We start from the raw sequence: 13,508 nt of genomic DNA, 5'->3' as shown, positions 1-13,508 counted from the left end.
AGCCTAAAACATAGACCAAATTTATGAGAGTGCAAGAACAGCCAATGACAGGAACCTGACAGGAGCTGGAATGGGAAGAGCGAATTCACAGTGGTGTGGGGGCACAGAGGATGAGGACTTCCCCACGAAAGGAGTCAGCAACTCTTCACAAGTGAGCAGGCATTTTAGCAGGTTCTGGAAGGCTAAGCTGCATGCAGTCAGGTGGAGAAACAGAAGGTGGTGTGTGTTGCTGTAAAATGTCACACATAAAGTATAAAATTTAAACAAAACAGAAAAGATTTGAATTTGGGTAAACAGTTAATAGTCCTCCAACTGAATTGTTGGGTGTGTTTTATGTTTGATAATATCTGTCTCTGTGGAAAGGTGTGTATGTGTGTGGGGGGCGGGGAGGAGGGAACGGACAGCATGGTGAATACAATCCCCAACTGTAAAGACAGACTGCTTGAAATCAAGTTCCAGCCACTTACTACTGCCACTTACTACTGTGTTTCCCTGAAAATAAGATCTAATCGGAAAATAAGCCCTAGCATGATTTTTCAGGATGACATCCCCCGAACATAAGCCCTAATGTGTCTTTTGGAGCAAAACTTCATATAAGACCCAGTCTTATTTTCGGGGAAACACGCTAGGTAGTCTGTGACCGTGGGACATTAACTTAGCTTTTCAGTCTTAATTAGTTTCCTTCTTACTCCTGAGGTAATAATAGCACCCAGTTTATAGAGTTGTGAAAATTTTATAAGTTTTTACACACAAGCTGCTTTTAATAGCATCTGACTATTGAATGGGGTAAACACACAATAGATCCAACTACTATTATAATGCTTACAAGAACTGCTGCTGTTGTTATTATTGTTACTATTCGTATTGATAGAACTCATTTCCCTGTAGAAGCTCTTCTGCTCAGTGTGAGGCCCTGGGATGCATTATCACCAAATGTAACGGTGTGAGTCCAGCAGATCCGTGCCACATTTTTTTCCTCAGTAACTTGATGCCACCAAGGGCCAGAGGTTAAGAGCATCACTCCAGCCCTGTGCAGCCTCCCAGGCTGGGCCAGCGATGCTGAGTGTCCCCTCACAGTACACAGGGCTCACTTCCAGGACAGGGCTGCCGCCTCCCTCTGACTGTGCTACGCCCTCATAGAATGCACTTTCCGAGTCCTCTTTGATGTGCCCTCGTCACTTCAGTGTGTACAGTTCCACGCAGTCCTGGATGGGAACGGCACCTGCATACCATGCTCTCCTGCCCCTTTGCTTCACAGATGGTGACTCTGAAGACCAGAAAGAGAAAGAGCCCTGCCGGGGTCACCAAGTTCATTAATGAAAGGGATGAACCCACAACACCAATCTGCTGAGTCCCAGACTGGTTCTCTTTTCCATCCCTTTTTCCTGTTTTTGAATTACCACATGGACAGTGGCAATTAAATATACCGTAACACTAAAAATGTGTCTGATTTACATCTTTCTGCTTGTTTTATTTCAGACTCAGCACACACTATTCTGTCACACGCTGGTTTTAAAACCCAGGTACAGCGTAGACTGAGGGGATAATAATGCATACATTAATAACAATAGTGGCAGGACTGACAATTTTATGGCACTTGCAATTCACAAGATATGGTACACACATTGGTTCAATTGTTTTCTCTTCAGCATAAACACACATTTTGGCATGCGGAGAGGATTCTGGCCTAATTCTGCCTTCAGTGTGAATAGATCATTCCCATTCTTTAGGGCTTACGTCATAGTGTATCTCCCACACGAAGCTTGCAATTCTGTCGTCAGCTTAAAGAACAATTTTTATCTTAACTCATAATCTGATTAACCAGGCTGTCCTTTAATCTTTAATAGTGGGGGATAATGTGTGTGTGTGCATGTTTTCCCAACCATTGACAAACTAGGAGCTCTATGGAATAAGGGTATTGTCTCAGTAGTTAGCAGAGAAGCACAGTGCCAGGTGGATGAAAGAGTCTCAGAAATGTCTGTGAATTCATGGATTGAACAAGGTTCATCTAGAATATCTAAGGAAGAATCTACTGTAACATTGAGAACCACCCTTACACTTAGTGTCTTGGATGGTTGTCAGAAAGGGATCAGGGATGAACAGAAAGTCAACACTGCAGTGTGTAGAATAGACCCTATACAATTTGTGAGGAGAAGAACACAACATTCAGATAAAGGATTGATTAAACATCCATATGTATGTGATGCATTGAGACTGGGAAAAGTGTCTGTTTAATGGGTTCATTTGGGGTGGTGAAATCCACACACTGATGGCGAGTAGGCATCTTATCACGAACGTTTCCGAAATACAACTCCTGAACGTCTCATCCACCTAGCCTCTGAAACTCTCCCTCCTTTAGTCTTAGTAAATGGCCGTAAGACTCACTCACTGATGCAGCCAAACCCTAGGTGTCACTGTGGCCTGATCCTTCCTTTCCCTCAGTCACGACCTGCAACCATTGCAAAGCCCATCGGCCCACCTGTGATCTGTTCACTGCTCACCCCCTCCACTAGCCCAGCTCAACCACCCTTTCTTGCCTTCACCACAAGTCTTTTGTTAATTAGCCTTGTGATTTAATCTTCATGCCCTAGAATCCAGCGTTTCACTATTTTAATGTGTTTACATCAGTAAAATCACACTTTTACAATTCTATGAGTTTTGACAAACACATATAAAACAGTTTCATTACCCTCCAAAATTCCCTCGCACTGCTACTTTTCAGTAAATCCTTCTTCCCTTTTACACTCCTCGGAAACCACTGACCTGCTTTCCATTCCTAAATTTTCTCTTTTCTAAGATACCCTATAAACGGTATCATATGTTATGTAAACTTCTAAGTCTGGCTTCTCTCACTTAGGAAAATACATCTGAGATTCATCCATCCTGTTGTGTGTATCATCGGTATTTGGTCTGTTTTTTTATTGCTGAATAGTTTTCCCTTGTAGAGATATGTTATAAATTGTTTATTCATTCAGGATTTGCAAGTCATTTTGATTGTTTCTACTTCAGAATGTTTATGAATAAAGTGACTATATATATTCCCACATAGGAATTTTATGAACATAACATTTTATGTCCTGTTAGTAATTTTCTAGGAGTGGGATCGTGGGGTGATGTGGTACGTATGCATTTGGCTTTTTATAAGAAACGGCCAAATTGTTTTCCAAACTGGCTTTACCATTTTTCCTGTCCAAGACAAATGTACGAGATAGACCCAGACGTTATGTCTTTGCCAGCATTTAAGAACATGGAGACTATTTCTATAGTCTATATAAAATTGAACATATTTTCATTATATATAAAGTTTTATATATATGTATGTATGTAGCATTATATGTGATAATATTACATATAATATATAACGTTGAATGTATTTTCATGTGCTTATTTGCTATCTCTGTACAGAGATACCAAAAAGAAAATGTATACACATTTTTTTTTTTTACTTTTGCTTTCTATTTTTTTATTGTGGTAAAACATACGTAACATGAAATTTACCATTTTAGCCATTTGTAGCATACACTTGACTGTCATCAAGTACATTCACAATGTTGTTAAATCATTGCACTATATATTTCCAGAACATTTTTTTATCGTTCCAAATAGAGACTGTACCCATTAAACAACAACACACCATTCTCCCCTCCCCACCATCGTCAGTCTCTGGTTACCTCCATTCTAATTTCTGTCTCTATGAAGTTTCCTATTCTAGGTGCATCATATTAGTGGAACCATACACTATTTGTCGCTTTATGTCTGCCTTGTTTCATTTAGCATAATGTTTCCAAAGTTCATCCATATTGTAATATATATTAGGATTATTTCTTTTTAAAGTGGAATAGTATTCCATTGTATGTTTTGTATACACATTTTAAGAAAGGAAAAACCTGTGCTAAAATTACGCTGATGGTAACCCCTGCACCTCTTGTATTTGCAGAAGTCAGATGTGACTTGTATTCATCTTTTGTTATTGCTTTTTATTATATCTATATCTATATCTATATCTATATCTATCTATATCTATATCTATATATATATACACACACACACACACACATATATATATATATATATATATATATGTATATATAATCACAATTTTAATACAGGATTTTTCCTTTCTTAAATGTGTATACATTTTTTGGCACCCTCTGTATATTTTTGATGAAAGTTTATTATATATTCTTTGCCAGATATGAGTTTTGTAAATATTTTATCTAAATCTATATTTAGTGTTCAATTCTCTTAGAAGGGTTTTCACAGAGAAAAAGTTTTAAAATTGTATTAAGTTTAATTTATGTTCTTTTTTATTCGTTTCTAGATTATGATTTTCATATCATATCTAAGATACCTTCACTTAGCCCAATATCGCAAAGTTTTATAGTTTTAGCCTTTACAGCCAAATCCTTTATCAATCTTGAATTACATTTTTATAAAAGATACAAAATATGGGTCAAGTTTCCTTTTTTTTTTTTTTTTTCCTGGAAGTACAGAGGCATATGGCTTTTTTTAATACTTTGAATACTACACAATTAAAAAGACTGAATTTCCCCCATTGAACTCCACATTCAACTTTGACAAAAATCCACTGACCGTATATGTGGGGTCTATTTCTGTATTCTCTTTTCTACTTTATTGGCCTATGTAGCTAGCCTTTCATTAATACCATGTGGCCTTAATTATTGTAGATTTATAGTAAGTCTTAACATCAGGGAGTATGAATCCTCCAACTTTTCTCTTTCAATTTTTTTTTCCCCAAGCCTTCAACTTACCATACAAACTTTATAATAAGCTTGTTGATAATTACAAAAAAATCCTGCTGGGATTTTAACTGAGCTTTCCTTAACTCTACGGATCGCTTTTGGGAGAACTGACATGTTAATGCTGTGTGTTCTAATCCAGGAACTCAGTGTATCTCTCTATTTTAGTCTGCACTGATTTCTTCTGTCAGTAGTTTTCGTTGCATTTTTTTTTCTTCAGTTTTATCTAGGTATTTCATTCTTTTTAAATTTTTAAAAATATTTCAATTGTATTAATTTCAGTTATACAGTATAGTGGTTAGATATTTATATAATTTAAGAAGTGATCTCCCTGGTAAGTCTAGTACCCACCTGGCACCATTCATAGTTATTACAACATTATTGACTCTATTCCCCACGCTTTACTTCACATCCCCATGATTATTTTGTCTACCAATTTGTACTTCTTAATCCCTTACCCTTTCTCATCCAGCTCCCCAATTTTCCTCCCACCTAGCAACCACCAGTTTGTTCTTTGTATCTATGAGTCCATTTCTTTTTTTTTGTATTTTTCTTTGTTTGTTTGTTTTCTTTAGATACACATATAAGTAAAATCAGATGGTATTTGTCTTTATCTGTCTGTCTTATTTCACTTTGTATACTACACTAGTGCTAGGTCCATCCATGTTTTCACAAATGATAAGATTTCACCTATGTATTTCAATCTTTTTGATGCTATTTTTAAAATCCCCATGCCAATTTTCCACTGGTAGTATATAAACGTACACTTGATTCTTATATTGATGTTCAACACTACAGATATGGTAAATATATTTAGTTTGAGATCTTTTCTATTGATTCTTTGAGGTTTGTTTCTTTTTTTATATAAAGGCAATGTCATCTGTGAATATAGACCATTTATTCTTCTTTTCCAATTCATGTCATATTTTTGCAATGCCTTGAAATTCCAACTTGGTATTGAATTAGAGTGTTAAGGGCAAACAACCTTTCTTAATTTCAAATTTAGAAAAGGAACAGTCAGTCTTTCACTATTAAATATCAAAATATTAATGCCCCCTTCTATTTATTATTGCTAAGGGTTTCAATATGAATAGATGTTGAATCTGGAAGACTCAACAGTGTGTTATCTCCTAGAAATGTTGAAGGGAGTGTGGCCCTATTGGCACCTTGATTTCAGACTTCTGATCTCCAAAACTGTGAGAGAAAAAAATTCAGTGGTTTTAATTCACCCAGTTTCTGATAATTGGTTATGGCAGCCCCAGGAAACTAATATGCATTCTCTGAACGTATACAACCTCTGTGCAGACTCAAAGTTTGAATCGCAGTTGACTGGACACTAAAGACCTTGTTCTTACCACTACATTATGCTACTTCTGCAGGCTTAACTTTTATAACACAGAGTTGAGTGGTTGTCGCGTAGCTTTCTTTGGGAGATAAAAGTTGTGCATAACGAGATCAGTTTTCCTTGTCACCATATTGACATCTCCATTGATGTTTCTATGACAGACACTGTGATGAGCTGCATGATGACAGCAAATGAGAGAGACATGATTGATGCTCGTAGAGCTGCCCGTCTGGTGGTGAGGACAAATACATCTTCTCATCAACGTGCAATTACTGATGATACATATTGTAAAGTAGAGAAATGGGGCAATAAGAATGAGAGAATACATGAGACTATGAACCACAAATTTAGAACTACCTGGGAAATTTTTCCTGTATTACCAATAATTTTAGGGTTGTACTTCTGTCCAATATTAGCTTTTGAGTGACGCCAGCTTGATCTAACAGTCTAAACTGAGATTGGTTTGTGTAGAAGGAGTGCTGGAAGCACAGGTTAGGAGCCATTTATTTTTTACTTTATTGTAACTAGAAAAAGACAAATCACATAGCCCACCCTTAAAATATCTGGGCATTTACTACCGTGAGTCATTTAAACTGTGTGTGAGAGCAGCTTAATGATATTTCCATGAATAGTGTTTCAGGGAGAAAATTTCATATAAAGGAAACCAGACATACTTTGTCACAGGCTCTAAGATGTCCTTGGGCTATCCCCAGGGTGGGCAAAATCTTGCTGCTTTTAGATCTGTCTTCCTCATGGTTTCCAGAGTGATCTCCCTAAAGGAGAAACATCACCTAGTTTCATCCTGAATTAAAATCTCTCATTGTCCACCCACCAACTCGAAGAGAGTTCAGCCCCTTTGGCTGACACAGGAGGACCCTCATGAGCTTCCTTCTGCTTTTTTCCTCTAGCTGCACTTCCGGTGGCCCCCCATCTCATCACATCCACTCCAGCCAAGCCAGTGTGTTTATAATTATCCCCTTCGAATCTCTCCGCACATAGGCATACCATTCAGTTTCAGGGTTCCTTGTCTTAGCCGTAGCTTCTCCTGAATTTGTTGTGGTCGCTCCATCCTCAATATTACTTCTATCATATCCATTCTCACTGTTTTGTAATCCTGTGTAAAAATATGTTTTCTCTATTTAGACTATAAGCTACTCAAAATTTGACTTCATCTCTTACTAACCGCTTTTAGTAGAAGTGGAGAAGCAGTGGTATGTGACTTCTGAGATTTGGTCTTACGTGGTTGAGGCCGAGGTGTGCCAGCACAGAGCCCCAGATAACTGCCCAACACATGTGAGGACATCTTGGATCGCTGACTTGGACTCAGGCTCTCAGATGTTCTCAGCCACGCTAGTGACCCCAGGAAAGTACAGCAGCAGCCCTGCCCATCTGAACCCAGCCTGCATTGCTAAGCCACAGAACTGTGGGAAAGAACAAAGAAGTTGTTGTTTAAGGCACCACAGTTTCAGGTGGTTTATTATGCAGCGGGGGGATTTGGGTGGCACAAACACCACTGCCATCATCCCCTGCTCTCCTCCACTGACCACACTCAAGACAGGATATGCAGAAGAGGGTAAAGGGGGTCAAATATATGGTGATGGAAAGAGAACTGACTTTGGGTGGTGAACACACAATGGGATTTATAGATGATGTATTATGGAATTGTACACTTGAAACTGATATAATTTTGCTAACTGGTATCACCCCAATAAATTTAATATGTTGCTTTTTTTTTTAAATGAGGGCCCCTAGAACTCTGGTTGTGTCTTAAAAGACTGAGCTGCTATCTTGATTTTATGTGATGCCTGATCTATATCCCAGTCTTAAATATACCACAGTCCAGTGTTACTACATAATGGCTGAGATGATTTTTCGGTTTTCTCTCACAATAAATCCCAGTCACCAAGGTAAAAACAAACAAACAAACAAAAACAAACAAACAAACAAAAAACCCTCCAATCACACGGCCCTTCCTGACACTCTGTCCAAAACAGACTTCCTATTCACCGGTACAGAGTGCTTCATGTGACTGTCCTCATCAGTCTCCTACAGACTTACCTGATTGGCTAAACCTAGGTCACATTTTAGCACCCTCATGGCAGAGAAATATGACAAACCTAATGGTTATTATTGTCATTTTGGTTGTTATGGTTGATAGTAATTTCTACCTCTTAATGTGAAAACCCATCAAAATATGAAAAGGGGAGGGTGACGTCATAGGAATGGCGGCAGCAGGGCACATTTTCTGAGTTCTCCGGATCTTATTACAAACGGGACATATAACCCATCAAACAACTCTTTGCTCATCACGCAGAACAGCTAAGAGACTCCTAAGAGACTCGTGGAAGGATTACTTGAAGGTGCGCAAATTGGGCGAGCAGGGGAAGAAGGAAGGGAGCGGAGTGGAAACGCGCGGTCTCTCGTGGTGGAATCAGGCCGGCGGTGGCGGCTGCGGCAACGGCTGCGGCGGCGGCAGCGGCAGTAAACCGCAGCTCTAAAGACACAGGGAGATATAGAACACGCAGAACAGCGGGGAGACTCGTGGAGGAATTACCTGAAGGTGAGCGCGGAGCGAAGTGGAAGCGCGCCCCCCCACCCCCACCCCCGCGGAGCCGAGGCCAGCGGCAACCGCCGCCGCGGCGCCCAGGACAACGGAGCGCTGACTCGTGGAAGGTTTCCTTTGGAGTGCACTAGTTAGGCAAACGGGGGAGGAGAGAGGGGCGCGAAGTGAAAACACTAACCCCCCCATAGCGGAGCACAGGCCGTACAGCAACCGCTGCGCTGCGCGGCTCCCACGACTGAGCGGAGACTCGCGGAAGGTTTGCTTTGAGGTGCGCTAGTTGGGCGAGCGGGGGAGGAGCGAAGAGGGCAAGAGGAGCGTGCCCATAGGAGCAGCGGCAGGCAGCACCCGGGGCTCTAGAGCCCCAAGGGAGCCCAGGGTGCAGCAGAGAGCGTAGGGTCCAGGAAGTGGGCTCTTTCCCTGCGTCCCACAGCTGATCGCTCCCGCCGGGGCGGGCAGCTCGTGGGCCCTAGGGCAGACAAAGAACTCAGACGCCACACCTGGGCCCCTCACCGCGCTTTTTGAATCCTCCCCCCGCCTTTCCAGAGACTTAAACTGACCCATGAACTGAAGAGTAGTGTCAGATTACAGAGGGGCGTCTGTGCTCAGGCGCTGGGAAGATTGGCAGCCAGCTCTGACCTTCGGAAGAGGCTGGGAGGAGGGGATTTTCGCTGTACGAGGAGAGAGGAGACTCCCACACCCCCAGCCACCACCTTTTCAGGCCTGCGGGAGGAGTGTGAGTGGCTGGCCTGGGAGGGAGGAGACCCCTCCATCCCCAGCCCCCACCCTTTCTGGCTGGCCTGGGGCGGGGCAAGGGCAACCGCGGAAGCACTCCCTGAGTTCAGCAGTAAGCGGCAGACGCAGCTCCCGGCTTTCAGCAGTTTAGAGATCGCCCGCCCGCCCCCTCCCACACACCCACGGAAGGAGGGCCCTAAGACTCAGGAGTACTGGGCACAGGGCTGGTGGAGCTACTCTCAGCGTGCATTTGTGCAGGAAAGGACAGAAACTGCATGGTCTCTCTGAAAACTGTCATCCAGACCCCTCAGCCCCTCGCATTTAAATCTACACTCCCAAATTCACTCTGGGCACCAGGTGACTAGCGCTGCCTGCGCACTAGGCAGGGAACTCTTTGGCACAGTGGAGGACAACCTGGAGACTACTTGGTGGGCTTAAGCCAAGACTGGTGCTGCTTTCTGTTTTGTTTTGCTTGGTGGTTTTTGTTTTTTTGTTTTGTTTTGTTTTCTTTTCTTTTCTTTTTTTCTCTTTTTTTCTTTTCTTTTTTCTTTTTTTTCTTTCCTTCTTTTTTTCTTCTTTTTTTCTTTCTGCTTGTTGTGATTTGCTTTGTTCTGTCTTTATTTCTTTGATATCTTTGCCTATGTTGAGTGGGGATTGTCGGTTGTATTTTACATGTGAATGTACTTGATTTGTTTTCCTGGTTGTTGTTGTTGTTGTTGTTGTACTTGGTAACTTGATTTGTGCTGAAACTGCCCTAACAGGGCCCAGCTTAAGAGGCACAAGATTCAACATATCCAGAAGCCAACTCTGGACCAAACCAGAGTACTACTGGGTTTGACCTACAAGTCACACACCCAGAGGGAATTCTCTGAAGGCATAAGAGCCCATAGAGGCCAAACCTCATTTAAGTGGCCAACCCTCACCCAGCAGAACACCCTGCGGTGGGCAGAGCCAAGTTTCACAACTAGACGGCCTAGGAGTTAAACCCACCTACTCACAAGCAAAAAGCAATTAAAGTTCTTCTTGAACAGGACGATATACTAAACACACGAACCACCTGTGGAGCACATGCAGAGAAGAACGAAGTAGTCCAAGTCAAATATAAAGGACACATAATACATAAGATAACCCAGCAAGAACTAAGAGCTCTAGGGGATCTTCCTACTACATCAAAGCAAGCACAGAGAGTCAGTCAGAATGGGGAGACAAAGAAACATGTCCCAAATAAAAGAACAGAAGAAACCTCCACAACTGGAACCAAATGAAGCAGAGGTAACCAACATGTCAGAGACAGAGTTCAGAACACTGGTGATAAGAATGTTTAAGGAGCTTAGAGAAGACATAAAGAAGGATATAGAAATCATAAAGAACAACCAGTTAGAACTAAAAAAGGATGTAGAAATCTTAACGAACAACCAGCTAGAACTAAAGAACACAATTACCGAAATTAAGAACTCACTTGAAGGAATGACCAGCAGGTTAGATGAAGCAGAGGATCGAATCAGCGACTTAGAAGACAAGTTAGCAGAGATCACTCAAACTGAACAACAGAAAGAAAAAAGAATAAAAAACAATGAAGATGGGTTAAGAGACCTCTGGGATAACATCAAGCGCAACAACATGCGCATCATAGGAATACCAGAAGGCGAAGAGAAGAAGCAAGGGATTGAGAACATATTTGAGGTAATAATGTCCGAAAACTTCCCTAACCTGATGAAGGAAACCAACATACAAGCCCAGGAAGTGCAGAGAGTTCCAACCAGGATAAACCCAAACCGGCCCACACCAAGACACATTATAGTTAAAATGGCAAAGCTTAAAGACAAAGAGAGAATCTTGAAAGCAGCAAGACAAAGGCAGAAGGTGACATACAAGGGAACTCCCATAAGACTATCAAATGACTTTTCTACAGAAACATTGAAGGCCAGGAGGGAGTGGCAGGAGATACTCAAAGTGATGGAACACAAAGGCCTACAACCTAGATTGCTTTATCCAGCAAGGCTATCATTTAAAGTTGATGGAGAGATAAAGAGCTTTCCAGAAAAGAACAAACTGAAAGAATTTATTACAACCAAGCCAGCATTGCAAGAAATACTAAAAGGACTTCTGTAAATAGAAGAAAGATGAAAACAATTTACTACAAATTTAAAAATGGCAATAACTATGTACCTATCAATAATCACTTTAAATGTAAATGGATTAAACGCTCCAATCAAGAGACATAGGGTGGCTGAGTGGATAAGGAAGCAAGACCCTTGTATATGCTGTATACAAGAGACTCATTTCAGATCAAAAGACACACACAGGCTGAAAGTGAAGGGCTGGAGTAACATATTTCATGCAAATGGAAGCAAAAAAAAAAGCTGGAGTTGCAATACTTATATCTGACAAAATAGACTTTAAAATGAAGAACATATTAAAAGACAAAGATGGGCACTATATAATAATAAAGGGATCAATCCGACAAGAGGACATAACCCTAGTAAACATCTATGCACCTAACATAGGAGCACCTAAATATATAAAACAGGTACTGATGGACATAAAGACAGAGATCAACAGCAACACTATCATAGTAGGGGACTTCAACACACCTCTGACAACAAGGGACAGGTCCTCCAGACAGAAAATCAATATGGAAACAACAGCCTTAAATGATACTTTGGAGCAGTTGGATTTAATTGATATTTTCAGAGCATTTCACCCCAATGCTGCAGAATACACGTTCTTCTCAAGTGCACATGGAACATTTTCTAAGATAGATCATATGTTAGGACACAAAACAAGCCTTGATAAATTTAAGAAAATTGAAATCATACCAATTGTCTTCTTTGACCACAGTGCTATGAAATTAGAAATGAACTACAGGGGAAAAAAACCAGGAAGATACACCAATTCATGGAGGCTGAATAACATGTTGCTAAATAATGAATGGGTCAAGCAGCAGATCAAAGAAGAAATCAAAAGATATCTTGAGACAAATGAGAATGAGAACACAACAACCCAAAATTTATGGGATGCTGTGAAAGCAGTCCTAAGAGGGAAGTTCATAGCACTGCAGGCCTACCTAAAGAAACAAGAAACATCACTAATTGACAGTTTATCTTCACACTTAAGGGATCTGGAAAAAGAACAGCAAAATAAGCCCAAAGGGAGCACAAGGAAGGAGATAATAAGGATCAGAGCAGAAATAAATGAAATAGAAAACAGAAAAACAATACAAAAGATCAATGAATCCAAGAGCTGGTTCTTTGAGAAGATAAACAAAATTGACAAACCTTTAGCCAGACTCATTAAAAAAAGGAGAGAGAGGACCCAAATTAATAAAATCAGAAATGAAAGAGGAGAAGTGACAACAGACACCACAGAAATACAAAAAGTTTTAAGAAATTACTATGAGCAACTATACGCCCACAAATTTGACAATCTGGAAGAAATGGACAATTTCCTAGAGGCTCACAACCTTCCAAGGCTAACTCAAGAAGAAACAGAAAGCCTGAACAGTCTGATTACCACCAGGGAAATTGAATCAGTAATCAATAATCTCCCAACAAACAAAAGCCCTGGACCAGATGGCTTTACAGGTGAATTTTTCAAAACATTCAAAAAAGAATTATCACCTATTCTCCTCAAGCTCTTCCAAAAAATCCAGAAGGAAGGAAGACTCCCAAACACTTTTTACGAAGCCACTATCACCCTGATCCCAAAAGCAGACAAAGACACCACAAAAAAAGAAAACTACAGGCCGATATCTCTAATGAACATAGATGCAAAAATTCTCAACAAAATATTAGCGAACAGAATTCAGCAATACATCAAAAAGATCATACACCATGATCAAGTGGGATTCATCCCTGGTATGCAGGGGTGGTTCAACATCCGCAAATCAATTAATGTGATACACCACATTAACAAAATGAAAAGTAAAAATCACATGATCATATCAATAAATGCAGAAAAAGCATTTGATAAAATACAGCAACCTTTTATGATAAAAACCCTTAAGAAAGTGGGAATAGAGGGATCATATCTTAACATAATAAAGGCCATATATGACAAACCCACAGCTAACATCATACTCAATGGGGAAAAGCTAAAACCATTCCCC

The sequence above is a fragment of the Rhinolophus hipposideros genome (assembly GCF_964194185.1).
Source record: "Rhinolophus hipposideros genome assembly, chromosome: 1".
NCBI classification, from domain to species: domain Eukaryota; kingdom Metazoa; phylum Chordata; class Mammalia; order Chiroptera; family Rhinolophidae; genus Rhinolophus; species Rhinolophus hipposideros.
This window is presented reverse-complemented; position numbering follows the sequence as displayed.